General features: G+C 40.2%; 1 protein-coding gene and 1 non-coding gene across 2 annotated transcripts in view; one reads left to right on the top strand and one right to left on the bottom strand.

Annotated features, from left to right (window-relative positions):
• Nucleotides 1-16,688, top strand: part of ULK4 (unc-51 like kinase 4) — a 406,569-nt gene that overhangs the window by 95,634 nt on the left and 294,247 nt on the right. The gene's annotated exons all lie outside the window — the stretch shown is intronic.
• Nucleotides 10,471-10,577, bottom strand: LOC117037345 (U6 spliceosomal RNA). Its single transcript, XR_004425495.1, has one exon. It is a non-coding gene; the product is annotated as a U6 spliceosomal RNA (small nuclear RNA).

Genomic DNA, 16,688 nt, shown 5'->3' on the forward strand with positions numbered 1-16,688 from the left:
CGTTTCCAGGGGTTTAATATTTCAGTTCTAGACTCTGCTTGGAAACCCTGAAGTCTTCAGAGAGGACCTCTGGAATGGAAACTGGGTGGTGGGGAATACCTGGAGTTTTCCAGGCCTGAGGACAATCCAAGGAAGGGTGTTACAGTTGATTCTGGTTGGTGTCTTGGGGAGGTATTTTTGACTTAGTTTTCATTACTGCAGCACTCCGGAATGGGTGGGAGAAAGGCCAGAGGGGCTGCCTGGTAAAGTAGAGGAAGGAGCAGAGCAGGGAGCAGGAGTTTCTGGACTGATCTAGGCTCGCAGATCTCTCACTCTCTGGCTTTCACCTCCCAGAAGCTGTCCTGGATGCACCTCAGGTTCCCTTTATGCGCTTCTGATGTAACATCTTCTGATGTTACTCAGTCTGCATGCTCTGTTGAAAACCCAGAGGAACCTTGAAAAATATGGTTTAATGTCCATTTCTCAACCTAGCTTTTTACTTATTGTAGAATATTGAGGAGAGCCTGGCATTGTTGAACTTGATCGAGATCAGGGATTGACAAACTTTTTCTTGTAAACAGCTAGAGAGTAAGTGTTTTAGGATTCGTGGATCAAGAGGCAAAATTGTGGGTATTATGTAGGTATTTATATAACAAGAGAGAAAACACGTTTCCATATATTAGGTTGGTGCAAAAGTAATTGCGGCTTTTGCCATTTTAACCTTTTAAACTGCAATTACTTTTGCACCAACCTAATATATTTTATTGACATAAAAAATATACTACTAATAATTGAGTAGTTTTTTTCTTTTTGTAATACAGGTCTACTAATGAGAAGAATAGAATCTTTTTGGGGGGGAAGAGATAGCATTTTGCTTAATTAGGGGTCAAACTTAGTGCCTCCATCGTCAAATCCACTACCAGTGTTCACGTCATTGCTGGTCTCTAATGCAGTTTTATGTTTCTTTTCTTTGAAAATGTCTGTCACACAGATAGGTACTGCCACATGCCAATATCAGATCAGGAGCGTGTGACTTTAACGGAACATATTCTTGCTTGGAAGATATTTGTAGGATTCTGTTAGATCCTTCCTTGATACTTGCCTTTCAACATGTCATTACATTGCCGATTAATCACTTCCAAGTGACGGTTATGTGGACGCTCCAAACAAGCCTCCTTTGTTTCTCGTGACCCAGGGGTCACTGTACTTCGTTGTTTTAAGTCCAGTGTCTTGAAAACGATTTCATGTATTTTGTCTATTTTTTGGTTGTTTTAGGTGGGAGGGTGAATCCTGTCCCTCGTAGTCCATTAGGGCTGGAAGCAGAAGTTGCTCTTGGCTTTGCTGCCTCTCATCTCTCCTTGTATCCGCCGTTATATGCGGACAAATAATATAGTTTCTCAGCAGATGTTCTGCCATCGTTTCTTGGATTCACAGTCTGGTCGTTATGTAGCGACTGGAGTGTCTCTTACACAGTATGAATCAACTTTTGTTTGTCCCCTGCTCAGACTCTTCTAATGACGTCCTGGCGTCCTGAGGTAGTACCCCTGCTGCTTACCATGCCCTTTTCTGCCCTCCCTCCTCTAGTTCCTGCCCGTTGCTTAGCCCTTGTCTTATGCAGCTCTTCTTGGCGCTCATTCTATTCCTGCCATAGTTTTCCTTGTTGCTTTTTAAAACAACGAAACCTATAATAGTCACCTCAGGACTGTTCTCAGTTGCCGCTCCCTATGCCCATAATGGACTTCCCCGGATGTTTGCGTGGCTGGCTTCCTCAGGTCCTTCTGGTGTCTGTTCAACTATGGGTTCCTTCGGAGAGCCACCCTGATCATTCCATCTAGAATATCCCTCGTAAACCCAACTCCAGAAACTCCACCTGGAAAGAACTAACCCATGTCAGACCATCAGAGCCGGGGCATAACACATTTGGTCCTCCCAGGAAATTGCTGTGATTTCGTTCTCTGAATGAAAATTTAGACACGTCAGTAGTGGTGGGAAGATGGTGGCCTGAACGCGCACTCTGACCCGGACCTGCAGTCTGCTCTCTCTGGAGTAACACAATGAGAAGGATAAGTGGGGGCGGGGGGGGCCTGGAAGGTGAGGTAAGGGTGGGCCCCCGTCGTGCTTCGCTGTGTGGCAGAGGGGATGTCCTGTCTTCCCCCTGAAGCCCAGCTGAATACCAGCTCCGGGGGCTCCTGGCGGGTCCAAAATGCGGGTGCTTTCCGTGTGCGGTTGTTGGGCCCAGTGCTCTGTTCCCAGGAGAGCTGGAGTAGGACTGCTGTGGGGGCCGGTCTGCCCCAGTCTGTGCATCTCGGGCAGATGACCTCGTTTTCCTGTCCTTGAAGAGAACTGTTTCGTCTCACCACCTGCGTTGCCACACGCTGTCCTGATCAGGTGCTGAGTAGGGGAGGAAGTCATGAGCAAGCAGGCAGTTGTCATAGTCCATCGAGAGAGGCAAGAGCAGGCAGCTCTTACTGAGGCAGAACTAATGGAATAGACAGTTTTAATAAACAAGTTACAAAAACTGTGCGGAGGCAGGTTTCTGGAATTCAGCAGAAGAACTGAAAGAGAATTGCCTCTGCTGGGGGCGGCTTTAGGGATTTGGAAGGCAGCAAGAAAGAACACATCGAACCATACAGAGCCGATTACAAAGATGGAAAATTCATGTGAAAACGGTAGGAGAGGTGGAGTGTAGGTCCAGGAGACCTCACATGCGTAGTACTGGGGATCTCAGGAGGAGGAAGGGAACAGATAGAGGAGGATTTCTAATTGAAATGATAGCGGTCATCGCTGCTTGAACAGGTTCTCTTCTGATACTGTACTAACCTGTGAGTAAAGGAGTTAGACAGTCCCCAAACCACAAGAGCAAAGTGAAAGGGAAAGATGGCCAAAGCAGAGGAGCATTGCCACCTGTCTTTTATTTTGGGAGGTGGAAAGCTGGCAAATGAATGTTTGCTAGTTTAGCAGAATGGAGATTTCTGAGATCCCTTATTGTCTGCAGGGGGAAAGGCCACAAGGAGATGTGATTACTGCTTGACAGCTCTGGAGAGGTTGGGAGTTGGGGGTGTACCAGGTACCAAGAGGGAGGTGAGACTCAAGATAGTGAGATCCTGGGAAATCTGCAGGAGACTGATTCCCAGCTCTTATCCCTGACTGAACATTAGGAGAGGCCCTCTCTTCCACTGCAGCAGGAGACTTGAAATGTATTCTGGGTAGTGTGAATGGGAAAGGCCGCAGATGTGGGGTGTCACACACAGACAAGAGGGAGACGAGGTGCCTTGTGAGAAATCAGGGGAGTTTATGAAAGCCTGTTTTCTCTGAAGGCTTCAGCCCCCAGCCCCTACTTGACTTGCAGACTGTTGGCAGCCTGGCTTCCATACTATTGACCAGAATTTGGAGATTCAGGGAAGATGACCGATCCCCGGTAAAAGCCCCACAAGGGCTGACATTTGGGTATCCCCGACTGCAGCTGGTGAGACATTACTTGATATTCCTGTACTGGAGCCCATCTGCCCCAAGCCCTATTCCTGCGCACATACCTTCCAGCAACACTTTACTGCATCATTTACAACTTAAATGCACAACCAAGAATCACTAGCTAGTTAAGGGGAGCCTCTAATGTGGGCACAGAAAACGGAACTTACCAATAGATCAAAGGGACTTGGCAGAAACAGGGACAGAGTTTTGAACAGGCAGTTCCTGGAAATGGGGATGAGGATGGCCCTTAACTCTGTGAGTAACTGCTTAATCTTCATGATGAGAGAATTGCACATTATTATTCCTCATTACAAAGGAAACCACACTGAGGTATCATTTATCACTCAACGCATTGGCAGTGTCTGAAAACGTAATCTCTTGGCGAGGCTGTGGAGCAGCTGGCACGCTCATACACTGCCAGTACGAATGCAAAGTATTGTAACTATTATTAAGAGGAATATGGTAATATCTAGAAAACTTTTTAACCATTGGCCCAGCCATCTCACTTCTAGGATACACTGTCCAAAGATCTGTTAGCAGACAAGTGAAATGGCATGTGTACCAGGCATTATTTGTTACGGCAAAAGCCTGCACACAACTCAGATACCCATCAGCAGCACACTGGCTGCAGAACTGTGGTCATCCTTGCGTTTTCTGTTCCTGCCATGACAAGTTGCCACCAACTCAGTGGTTTAAGACAAGGCACATGTATTACTCTGACAGCTCCCACAGGTCAGGAGTCAGGGCTTCATGTAGCTGGAACCTCGGCTCACGTCTCACAGACTTAACGGGCAGGTGGTGGCTGCTGCTGCAGTCTGCATCCAGCTCACTGATTGTTGGCAGAATTCATTTCCTTGTGGCTGTAAGACTGAAGTCCCCATTCCCTTGCTGCTTTTTGGCTGAAGCTTGCTCTCAGCTTCTAGAAGGTATCCCTCTTCTCCATTGGAAAGTTCCTGGAGCCAGTAGGAACTCTTCCTACACCTTGAATCCCCTCCACCCCCCCACACTGCAAATGTCTTTGACCTCCCTCTGCTGGCACGAGCCACCTAGAACTCCCCTTTTACAGAGTTCACCAGCTTGGCTTAGACTCATGCAGATAATCTACATATCTTACAGTTAATTGAATTGGGACTTGAATTACATCTTCAGACTCTCTTGACCTTACTAACTAGATTAATGTTTGAATAGCTAGGGGGGTGAGAATCTTGGGAGAGGGACATCTTTAGGATCCTGCCAACTGTAAGTCCTGTTAACAGAGGATTTTGCAGCTGTGAAAAGGAACCAGCAGAATCTGTGTACGTAGCCATGGAGGCTTTGCCAGGATCCATTACTATCCTGAAAGAAGCAAGGTACACTGCCTTTTGTATAAGGGAGGCGTGAAAACAAAAGATTTATGCATTTACTAATATTTCCAAAAGAAAGAATGGAAGTATAAATAAAAAAAAGGACAAAAATGATAGTTTATAAGGGTAGGAAGAGAGTAAGAAGCAGGGGCAGGAATGAAACATATACTTTTCTGAATGTACCTATTTTATGATTTCACGTTAAGAACCATATAAATGTTTTACATAGTTAAAAATAACATTAAATCAAAATGACAAAAATAAAGCCATTTCTAAAAATTGAAAACAACCTGTGTTTTATCAAGTTTGTGGCATAATTCCTTAAATAATAGATATTAAAGTGTTAAAGTCACAGTATTTGTCAGTATATTTCTATTGGGATATATATGAGGGGCAAACCCCATTAAGAAATTTTAAACTACATTGTGTTTTTGTTGTCAGTATAATTGTATTGCCATTTTGAAACTATTATATGTATTTATGTATAGGAAGAGAAAATTAGTAATTATGCCAATTGAAATAGGAACCAAGATTTTCTGCATAAAAACGCATACAATTATGAAATAAAAATTAAGTAAAATCCTGTCATCCTTAACTTGAATCAAAAGTATCAGAGTAAAACTCATGATTCTGATAATATATTAATTTATGATTTTTCTTTTTAAAGAAATTATCTATTTTATAGTTTTATCTACTAAAAACCCAGTACTCAAATTTTAATCCCTAAATGCTATTTTCCACTAAAAGAAACCATGGCCTCTTTTATAAACGGCCTCCAGGTCTCAGACCCAGCTGTGCATTCTGACAGGAGATGAACAAATTGAGTCGGAGAACACATGAGCCAACTTGAAGGAGCTTCTACTGGCCCAAGATGGAATTTTGAGCATTAAAAGGAATAATGCAATATATTAAACTATCAATGCCAAAATTCTTGAGTTCATAGTTATATTTAACAAACAACCCTCATTAGGCAGTCACCTTTAGAAAATTGCAACGGCATACAATCATTATCCTGAACATTATTCAATAAAGGGGCAAAATTAGTATTTATCCAGTGTTTAACTTATAGATTGTAGTTCAGACTAATCAAATAGTTGATTAGGCCAAGTGTTTCTTTATGGACGTTTTATAGCTAATAAATACAGGAGAAATGCTGGAATTCGGAAATCTCCAATTTGCAACCCTAAACTCATGGATAGAATTAATTTTAAAAATAGCAATGAATATTTTTGATAAATCTTTGCATATATGCTTTGACACTTTTCTAGAGTTAACTACTTAGAAGTGGAATTGTTGGGTCTTATGGCAGATGTTCAACTTTTTTAAAACAAACGAGCTATTTTCCTAAATAGTTGTACTATTTTATATTCCAACCACGGTGTATGAGAATTCCAGTTTTTTCACATTCTCGCCAACTCAGTTTGGTCATTCTTTTTAATTTTAGCTGTTCTTATATGTGTGTAGTTCTATCTCATTGTGGTTTTAATTTGCATTTCCCTAGTAACTTACAATTTAGAGCATCTTTTCATGTGCTTATTTGTCATCTTTATAGCTTGCTTGTTTAAATATATGTTCAGTCTTCTGACCTTTTATAAAAATGGATTGTTTTTCTTGAGTTTTGAAGTGTTGGTGTTTTTTTTTTAATATACAGGATACAAGTTTTTTTCCTTAAAAATTTTTTTTTTCAATTACAGTTGACATTCAATATATTTTATATTAGTTTCAGGTGTACAGCACAATGGTTAGACATTTATATAATTTAAAAAGCAATCCTCCCAATAAGTCTAGTACTCACCTGGCACCACACGCAGTTAGTACAATATTATTGACTATATTCCCTATGCTGTACTTTGCATCCTCATGACTGTTTTGTAACTACCAATTTGTATTTCTTAATCTTGTCACTTTTCACCCAGATCTCCAATCCTTCTCCCATTTGGCAAACGTCAGTTTGTTCTCTGAGGATACAAGTTTTTTATGAGATAAGTGACTTGCAAATATTTTCTTTCCCTATGGCTTTTCTATCCTCTAATGGTGTCTTTCAAAGAGCAGAAAGATCCAAATGTAAATGGATAAACACATTGTGGCATATTTGTACAAGGGAATACTTAGCAGTAAACATTTTTTAAGAATGGAACAGTTTATCCTACTTGTAAGCTAACCAGTGAACCCGCCAGTTTCATACATGCAGGCAGAGGACACGAGACTCCTGGGTCAGACACAAAGGACTTTATCACCCACAGCACAGCAGACAGCGTGAGGGTTATGTTTGAATTGGCTCCTCTCAACTCCTAAGTCCCATAGTGGGGAGAATGAGGTGTGCACAAAGGGAAGCAGTTGTGTCACTGAGGAGCCCCAGTATTAGGAAACCCCCAGTTTTGTAAGGGGTGCTGGCAAACCTGCCTACCCTTTACACGCAGAAAGAGACATTAGCTTTATAATCCTGGTAGGGAAATAAATCTGCACTCCTGGAGGGAGACATTATATTTTCCAAAGTTATTTGCTATGTAAACATCAGCAAAGATAGTTGGAAACAAAAGCTGTCAGTATCTATTCACAAGACATGCAGAAATGCAAGAGACCCATGGAGAATTTTCTCCCAACATTATTGCTATGGCAATTCTTTGTTTAGTGTTTTAAGAAACTGCCAAACTCTTTTCCAGAGTGGCTGTACCATCTTACATCCCCACCAGCAAGGTATGAGTAATCCAATTTTTCTACATCCTCGACAGCATTTGGTATTTATTGCCATTTTATATTTTAGTCACTCTCATAGGTGTGTAGTGATAATAGGTGTGTAGTAATATCTCATTGTGGTTTTAATTTGCATTTCCCTAATTGCTAATGATGAATATCTTTTTATGTGCTTATTTTCCTTTTCTATATCCTCTTCAGTGAAATGTCTGTTCATATCTTGCTTAGTTTCAAATTTTTCTTGCACGTGAGTTTTGCGTATTCTTTACATATTTTAGGTGTGAGTCCACTGTTGGATATATGGTTTGCAAATATTGTCTCCCAGTGTATAGCTTGTCTTTCCATCCTCTTATCAGAGTCTTCTGCAGAACAACAAAGTTGTTAATTTTGATGAAGCCTTCTTTATCAGTTTTTCCTTTCATGCTTTCACTATCAAGTCGAAGAATTCTGTGTAGATCCCAAAGATTTCCGTTGTTTTTTCTAAAATTTTTATGTTTGCATGCTTTACATTTAAGTTTGTCATCCATTTTGAGTTAATTTCCATATAAACTGTGAGATTTAGGATATTTTATTTTTCTTTATTTTGCCTGTGCATATCTAATTGTTTAGCACTATTTGAAAAGGCTGTCTTTCCTACAGTAAATTACTTTTGCTTCTTGTCAAAAATCAGTTGGGCACATTTGTGTGGGTCTACTTCTGGGTTCTGTGTTCTGTTCCATTCATCTGTGTGTCTATCCTCCACCAACACTATTCTGTCATGATTACGGTAGCTATAGAGTAAGCCTTAATATTGGGTAGAGTGATTCCTTCCATTTTATTCTTTTTCTGTTGGGACTGTTTTAGCTATTTTAGGGCCTGTATGCTTTTGCATATAAGTTTTAGAATAAGCTTGCCAAAACTTAGGTGAGATTTTGATAGGAGTTGCCTTAAACCAATGTGTCAATTTAGGGAGAGTTCACATATTTACTATGCTGCCATCCAATCTATGAACATGATTTGTCTCTCCATTTACTTAGGTCTTTTTAGCTTTCTTTTACTAGAATTTTGTAATTTTCAGTAGACAGGTTCTGTACATGTTTTGTTAGTTGTATGCCTTATATTTCCATTTGGGGGGAGCAATTGTAAATGGTATTGTTTTAATTTTAGTTCCCACATGTTAATTGTTAGTATATGGAAATATATACTAACCGTGTATTGATTTTTGTATTTTAAAACCTTGCTGAACTCACTTATTCGTTCTTGGTGGTTTTTGTAGATTCTGGGAGATTTTCTACATAACAATCATATAAATAAGCACAGTTTTATTCTTTCTTTTCTAATCTGTGTGCCCCCTTTTGTTCTTGCTTTATTGAAGTGGCTAGAACTTCGAGTTCTGGGCTGAAGAAGAGCGGTGAGAGCGGATGTCCTCTTTGTCTCTGATCTTAGAGGAAGACTAGTGTTTTCTGCTAAGTATCATTTTAGCTCTAGATTTTTCTGTAGATGTTCTTTATCAACTGGAGGAAGGTCCTCTTTATTCCCATCTTCTATTCACAGTTTGCTGACTTTTTTCCCCCCTTTAATCATGGACGAGTGTTGGATTTTGTCAAGTGCTTTTTCTGCACCAATTAATATGACAGTATGTTTCTTTCTTTCTTTTTTTTTAAACCTGTTGCATTACATTAATTGTAATGCATCTTTGGTGTGGATTTCTTATTTTCCTATTTTGAGTTTGCCAGATTCTTGAATCCGGATATTTTGCCTATTAGGAGACTCTGTGTCCTTACTTCATTCTGTGTCATTAAGACTTGTTGTTGACAGGTAGTGATGGAGCTCCAGTTCGTTACTGGACCCCACTGACACTAACCTGATGGGGAATCAGGTTACTGCCTGGTCCTGCTGGTTGGGGAAGGGTAGATCAGATGTCTTCCTGCTCAGACATGCTGACACTACCCCTACAGGGAAATTGCAGAGTGGTTTGCTTTGACTGGTCTGAGAATGAAGGATCAGCTGCCTGCTCCGTGTTAAGGGCACTACCCCCGCAGGGGAACGAAGTCACTGCTTCCTGCTTCTGCTGAGCAGATAATGACAAATTAGCTCTCTGTTTGCCCTTACTCACACCCAGCCAGGGAATTGGAGTGGTCATCTACTTCCCCGATTGGCTCCGTCGAAACTGTGGAGAAGCGAGAGGTGGAGGGTTGTGAGTGGTCCTCCTTTGGTGTTTCACCAGATTAAGGCAGCTATTGCCAAAGAGGTTTTCTGTTAGACCATCTTTTTACTGGTTCTGTGGCTAGGTGAAAGAGGCTTGTTTTTTGGGTGGGGGCGGCTCTGGGTTGGAGGCTTCTGTAGCACTCTTTCCTAAATATGCGTATGAGAGGTAATAAGGAACCCGGACAGAGTCACTGCCGTGTTCTTCAAGTCCTCCATTCTCTTAAAGAAAGGTAGTCCCGTTCTTCTCCCCATCTTTCACAGTCTTCCTATATTTGTTTTTAGATTATGTCCAGAGATATTTAGTTATAAGAGGGAGGACCTGGGAGGATTGGGTCTACTCTGTCTTGGCAGAACTGGAAATCCAAAGTCACTTGTAAGCATTGCTTGTGGAAACGCGAATTGCTTCAATGTTATGCAAAGTAACTTAGAAACATCCATGACTTTCAATAATACCTATCACTTTGGATCTAATAGGCCTGCATTTGGTTTTTGGCTGTTAGAAATAGAGGTATGAATTGTTCCTATGCACGAGGGTGTCCAATGTAGCATTGTTTCTAGTGGTCAGTACCTGGAAATACAGTTAATGTTCATTGGTATTGAAATACTTCCATAAATAATGGTACAGCTATGATATAGTAGGTGATTCATTTTATTAACTTGGAGAGATGTTCATTATATATAGATAAGTGAAAAAGTGAAAGGGCAATTATATTAATTATGAAGTTATTTTATAAAACAAATAAAAATGGCAAAACTCTTCTATTTGTGTGTATTTGTATAACTTTTTTTTTTTTAAATATGGAACGAACGCTTCACGAATTTGCGTGTCATCCTTGTGCAGGAGCCATGCTAATCTTCTCTGTATCATTCCAATTTTAGTATATGTGCTGCCGAAGCAAGCACTGTATAACATTTTATTAACAAAAATACATGGGAGGATAATAACAAATCTAGTTATCTAAGGAGGGTGGGATAGGGATGTTGTTTGTTATCTTTATTCATTTTTATTTTTAGCTTTATTATAAAAGCATATTTCACTCCTGTAAATAAGGAAAAAAATATAATGAAGCTAAAGAACAATAGTTGATTTTGGAGGATTAGAGCCATCAATGGTCAAATTTTTTGCACTTTGTAGATTTAATGTAGCAATACAGATTACGGCCAGAAATACATAGGCAGCCAGTGCAGACTATGGAAAGATGGCTGCTGTTTGTTCCTTTGTGCTTTGCAGCCCATGTGTTACATTTGTATGCATATAAAACACAAAGTTGAATATAAAAGTATGAATATAAAGGCTTCAGGCCATAGAGATGTTAAAATAAAATCTGTGATGAGTTTATATGGAAAAATGTTCTCCATTCCCTACCTGTCCCTTGAAACGCCATTCGCCCCTGGAGTTCTGAGCTCATCGTGATGCTTCCGTCTGCCTAGGAACTGCAGCCTCACATCAGGAGCCCACGACAACCTTTGCTACATTAGGTAGATAATTTTTCCTGCTTATCACCATCACCATCAGCCTTCTATGGATTAAATTTCAGCACATTTTTTATGATGTTAGCTCTCAAATCTTTCTAGCGTGACAGGCAGTGAAATCAAGCTGTCAGAATCCGATAAAAATGCTAGGATAGTCCCCAAATGTCCACCTATTTCTTCAAATGGCTTCATGCTCATATTGAATATGGCAGGTGATGAAATAGGGTCTTATATGTCTCTAGGAATGATAACCCTTTCAGAGGATGAATAGGCTTGTAAGTTCATTGTACAGGTTTGCTGTGAGCCTGAAATGTCAGTGCCTGCTGATGGATCTGGTTTTCCTAAAGGTTTTTTCTCCCTTCCCATAGCAGTGCTATTAATATGGTAATCAGCGAAATAAAAAAAAGAGTCTGCTTTGATCTTGAAAGAACGATTTTTTAAAAAAAGAAATTTTTGCTCTGTGTAATTGGTGAACTGTGTGGGAAAAAATTATCTTCTCAGCTTACACTATACAAAAGTCAATTCCAGATGGATTAAAGAATTATATACCAAAAAGAAACTATAAACAGCTGGAAGAAAATATGTTTAAATATGGGTAAGGAGAGCTTTTCTGAGTAGCAAAGCAATGAAAGAAACCATAAAAGGAAACACTGATCGTTTGGCTATTTATAGATTAGGAACTTTTATATCCCCCCCCCCAAAACATAAATAAATCTCATGCTAACAAAATTTGTAAATTTTTTCATTATATATATAGCAAAGAGTTAATCTATGTACTATAAAGAGATTCGTAAAGAAGTAAACAGATATTCAGTTTCATGAGTAATCGAAGAAATGCAAATTAAAATGATAGCGAAATACTATTTCTACCCATCACACTGTTCACATCTTACATCCACAGTACAGATGGAAGTACAACTTTTAACCACTTGGTGAGGCTACTTTCTGAGGGCGTTTAAAAATGAAAACTATGACTCAGTAGTTCCACTGTCATAAATAAACTCGAATGACAGGTTTGCACTTTCCTGGGGAGATTAAGTACCTGGAAGGTCTGACCCTGCCTTTCCTTGGTTGCTGAGGTTTTCATTAACTTTCGCTCTTAGATATGGAAGCAGCTAGATAGAGGTTCTTTAGAGAACCCCTTGGGTCTTTGTTGGTCCTGTCCTCACAGTTTGGCAGCAACCCAGTTTTCTCTCGTTAATCATGATCACACACTGGTTTTTTGATTTATTTTCCACGTGTGGCTATTTAATTTTACTTATTCTTTCATTTTTTTATTGTTAGTTTCAGGTGACGATGATTAGACACTTACACCCCTCACAAAGTGATAACCCCAACAAGTCTGCTACCCCTCTGACACCCTACATAGTTATTATAATACAATTCACTGTATTCCCTATGCTGTACTTTACATCCCATGACTATATATGTCTTTTTAAATATAGTTGACATTCACTATTATTTTATATTAGTTTCAGGTGTACAGTGCAGTGGTTAGGCATTTATATAATTTCTGAAGCGATCCCCCCAATAAGTCTAGTACCCATGTGACATCATACATAGTTTTTGCGTTATTGACTATATTCCCCAAACCGTATTTCACATCCCCGTGACTATTTTGTGACTACCAATTTGTACTTCTTAATCCCGTCACCTTTCTCATCCAAGCCCACAACCTCTCTCCCATCTAGCAACCATCAGTTTGTAACCTGTATATTTGAGTCTATTTCTGTTTTATTTGTTCATTTATTCCATTCTTTATATTCCACATATAAGTGAGATCACATGATATTTGTCTTTCTCAGTCTGACTTATTTCACTTAGCATAATATCCTCTAGGTCCATCCATATTGTTGCAAATGGTAATATTTCATTCTTTTTTTATGGCAGAGTAATACTCCACTGTATAAATGTACCACAATTTTTCTCTTTTTCTTTGTTTTTTTTTTTAAAGGCAGATTCCTGACTGCCACCATAGACTCACAGAATCAGAAATTCCAGGGACCGTACTGGGAATATGCTTTTTTTTTTTTTTAATTTTATTGGGGAATATTGGGGAACAGTGTGTTTCTCCAGGGCCCATCAGCTCCCAGTCATTGTCCTTCAATCTAGTTGTGGAGGGCACAGCTCAGCTCCAAGTCGTCGCCGTTTTCAGTCTTTAGTTGCAGGGGGTGCAGCCCACCATCCCATGTGGGAATTGAACTGGCAACCTTGTTGTTGAGACCTCCCGCTCTAACCAACTGAGCCATCCGGCTGCCCCATGTACCACAATTTCTTTATCCAATCATCTATTGATGGGCATTTCGATATATAGCTTGGCTATTTCGATATATAGCTAGGCTATAGCTTGGCTATTGTGCAATAAACATAGGGGTGCATGTATTTTTTCGAATTAGTGTTTTGGATTTCTTTGGAGCAATACCAAGGAGTGTAATTGCTGGGTCATAAGGTACTTCTATATTTAATTTTTTTTGAGGAACGTCCATACTGTTTTCTATAGTGGCTGCACCAATTTGCAATCTCACCAACAGTGCACAAGGGTTCCCTTTTCTCCATGTCCTCACCAGCACTTGTTGTTTGTTGATTTATTGATGATGGCCATTCTGACAGGAGTGAAGTGGTATCTCATTGTGGTTTTTATTTGCATTTCTCTGATGATTAGTTATGTTGAGCATCTTTTCATATGTCTGTTGGCTATCTGTATGTCCTCTCTGGAGAAATGTCTATTCAGGTCCTCTGCCCATTTTTTAATTGGATTGTTTTTTTGCTGTTGAGTTGTATGAATTTTTTAAATAAATTTTGGAAAGTAATCCCTTTTTAGATGTATCATTGGCAAATATCTTCTCCCATTCAGTAGGATGTCTTTTCATTTTGTTGATGGTTTCGTTTGTTGTGAGAAAAACTTTTTAATTTGATATAATCCCATTTGTTTATTTTTTTCTTTTGTTTCCCTTGCCCGACAAGATATATCAATAAAAATATGACTAAGGATAATGTCTGAGCATTTACGTCCTATATTTTCTTTCTAGGAGCCTTATGGTTTCAGGTCTCACATTTAAATCTTTAATCCATTTTGAGTTTTTTCTTGTACATGGTTTGAGAAGATGGTCTAGTTCCATTTTTCTGTCTAGTTTTCCAAGCACCATTTATTGAATACACTGTCTTTACTCCAATGTAAATTCTTGCTTCCTTTGTCATAGATTAAATGACTGTATAGGCATGGGTTTGTTTGTGGACTCTCTATTCTGTTCCATTGATCTATGTGTCTGTTTTTATGCCCATACCATGCTGTTTTGATTACTGTCGCCGTGGAGTATAATTTGGTAGCAGGTAGCATGATACTTCCACTTTGTTCTTCTTTCTCAGGATTGCTGTGGCTATTTGGGGTTTTTATGGTTCCATATAAATTTTAGGATTATTTGTTCTGATTCTGTGAAAAATGCCATTGGTACTATCACTCACTCTTAACTAATAGAGTAACCCTCTTCATTTTCAAAAATGGAGTTGTGTCCTCTGGTGGAAACTTACCTTCCTCGAAATGAACCAGAGTCATGGAGACTGGGAGAAAAATCTTGTGAGTGGGTTATTAGGTGTAATAGTGAGAGGTGAGAGGTGGTCACTCCTTCTTTTACCTCTTGATTACCAGACCTGTGTGTTTTGACTATGGGAGAGACAAAAGCATACAATATGTTTTGTTTGCTGATTCAAATATATGCTTCACTGTTGTGAGACAGAACCCAGTTTTTCATTGTGTTGTTTCCCAGCTGGCACCATGACTGAAAAGGCCATTTCTTCTTTCAATCAAGCCAGTTGCTTCTGGGCGATGGAGTACTTGCTGAGATGAGTGAATTTCATGGGCCTAAGCACCTTACCACACCTCTTGTGCTATCAATAAGTTCCTTGATCAAATACAGTGTTATATTGATTACCAACGTGATAAGGCATTTCTTAAGTCTATTCTTAGTGGCTCTGGCAGAAGCTTACGGGCAGGGAGAGCAAGTCCATTTCCAGGATATGTAACTATTCCAGTGAGGAGAGTGGACTGCTCCTTCCATAAACCAACTTGCTGTTAGATGACTAATTGGTCACCCCGGGAAATGGGGCCAAGCTGGGGCCCAGCATTGGTTTACCCCATTGGCTGGAGTAGCAGTATCCAGATGAGGAGCTTTCCTTTTGCTGAGCCTATGCATATCCTCCACTGTCGCCCCCTTGACCACTTTGTACTTGGGCCCATTGAGCAAGCCCTGGGGTGGCTGGAGAAAGTCTTGACTGACATGTGCCTCCTCTGACTGAGAGTCTCCTCTGATGTGTTTGCTCTTGAGTGGGTATCCACATGGTACACAATTGTCTTCATGCTTTGTACCCATTCCTCAGAATTTCTTGTCACCAGTCTTCAAATCTTGTTCTTTCTATTTCCCTGACCATTCTATCAAGCTATTAGCCAGTGCCAATGAATCAGCATACATCTGTACTTCTAGACATATCTAAACACAGGGTACAGCAAATTGTGTTGTTTGAAGTTCTGCTAACTGGGAGGATTTCCTTTTCAGGAACTCTTCTAATTTGGTTAGGAGTGCTGCTGCAGTCTGCTTTGATTTGGTGCTACCATATTGTACTGAACCAGTCACTAATCAGGCTCAGTGCTTCTGCTCTTCAGTCAGCTGGTCATAAATCTTACTCAGGTTCAAGAGCGGGGAGGCAATACAGAAGAGTACGTATAGAAGGAATCTAAGCCACCTACTCATGCAACTGAGTAGTCCATTCTGGACGTTTCCATGCTCAGTGTCATGTTGATCAATCTACTTGATGATGGATTACTGCTATGCCTGCCCGACCTAGTGGCTTGGTGTGTCAGACTAATGATAGCTAATTCAGGTCGTGGGTCCTGTGATGTCAATAGTTATGTGCTTATTCTCTGTCAGGAGGTGTTTCTCAAAAGAATAGCAGTCTGCACGTGAGAATGTGCTTTGCTCTAAAGCCCCAGGCTTAGAGCGTCTGCTGTAACAAAATCCCACAGACCAGTGGCTTATAAACAACAGAAAGTTATTTCTCACAGTTCTGGAAGTCTGAGATCAGGGTGCCAGCATGGTGGGATGAAGGCCCTCTTCTGGGTCACAGGCTTTTCATTGTATCCTCTCGTGGAGGAAGGGACTAGCGAGCTCTGTGGAATCTCTATTTTATAAGGGCACTAATCTCAGTCATGAGGACTCTACCCTCATGACCTCATCACCTCCCATATATCACCTAACATCATCACAGTGGGTGCTAGGATTTCAACATATGTATTTTGGGGCAGACACAAACCTTCAGACCCTAGCAACCCCAAAGCGCTGTGCTGTGATTCACTTATTGGTGCTTCTCCAGGGCTCCATATAGCACTCCTGTTTTTCACAGTCACTCTAAGTGTTACTACATCTATTGGTCAGAAGGCCCACATGGCAGAGCAGCTTACACTGCAGGTCGGGATTGTAGCAGAGCCTTTCTTCACTCCAGCTTCACTCAAACCTAGCAGGGTTATGGGTTCCTCAGAAAATGAGCTGG

Source organism: Rhinolophus ferrumequinum, chromosome 17 (genome assembly GCF_004115265.2).
Source record: "Rhinolophus ferrumequinum isolate MPI-CBG mRhiFer1 chromosome 17, mRhiFer1_v1.p, whole genome shotgun sequence".
NCBI lineage: Eukaryota > Metazoa > Chordata > Mammalia > Chiroptera > Rhinolophidae > Rhinolophus > Rhinolophus ferrumequinum.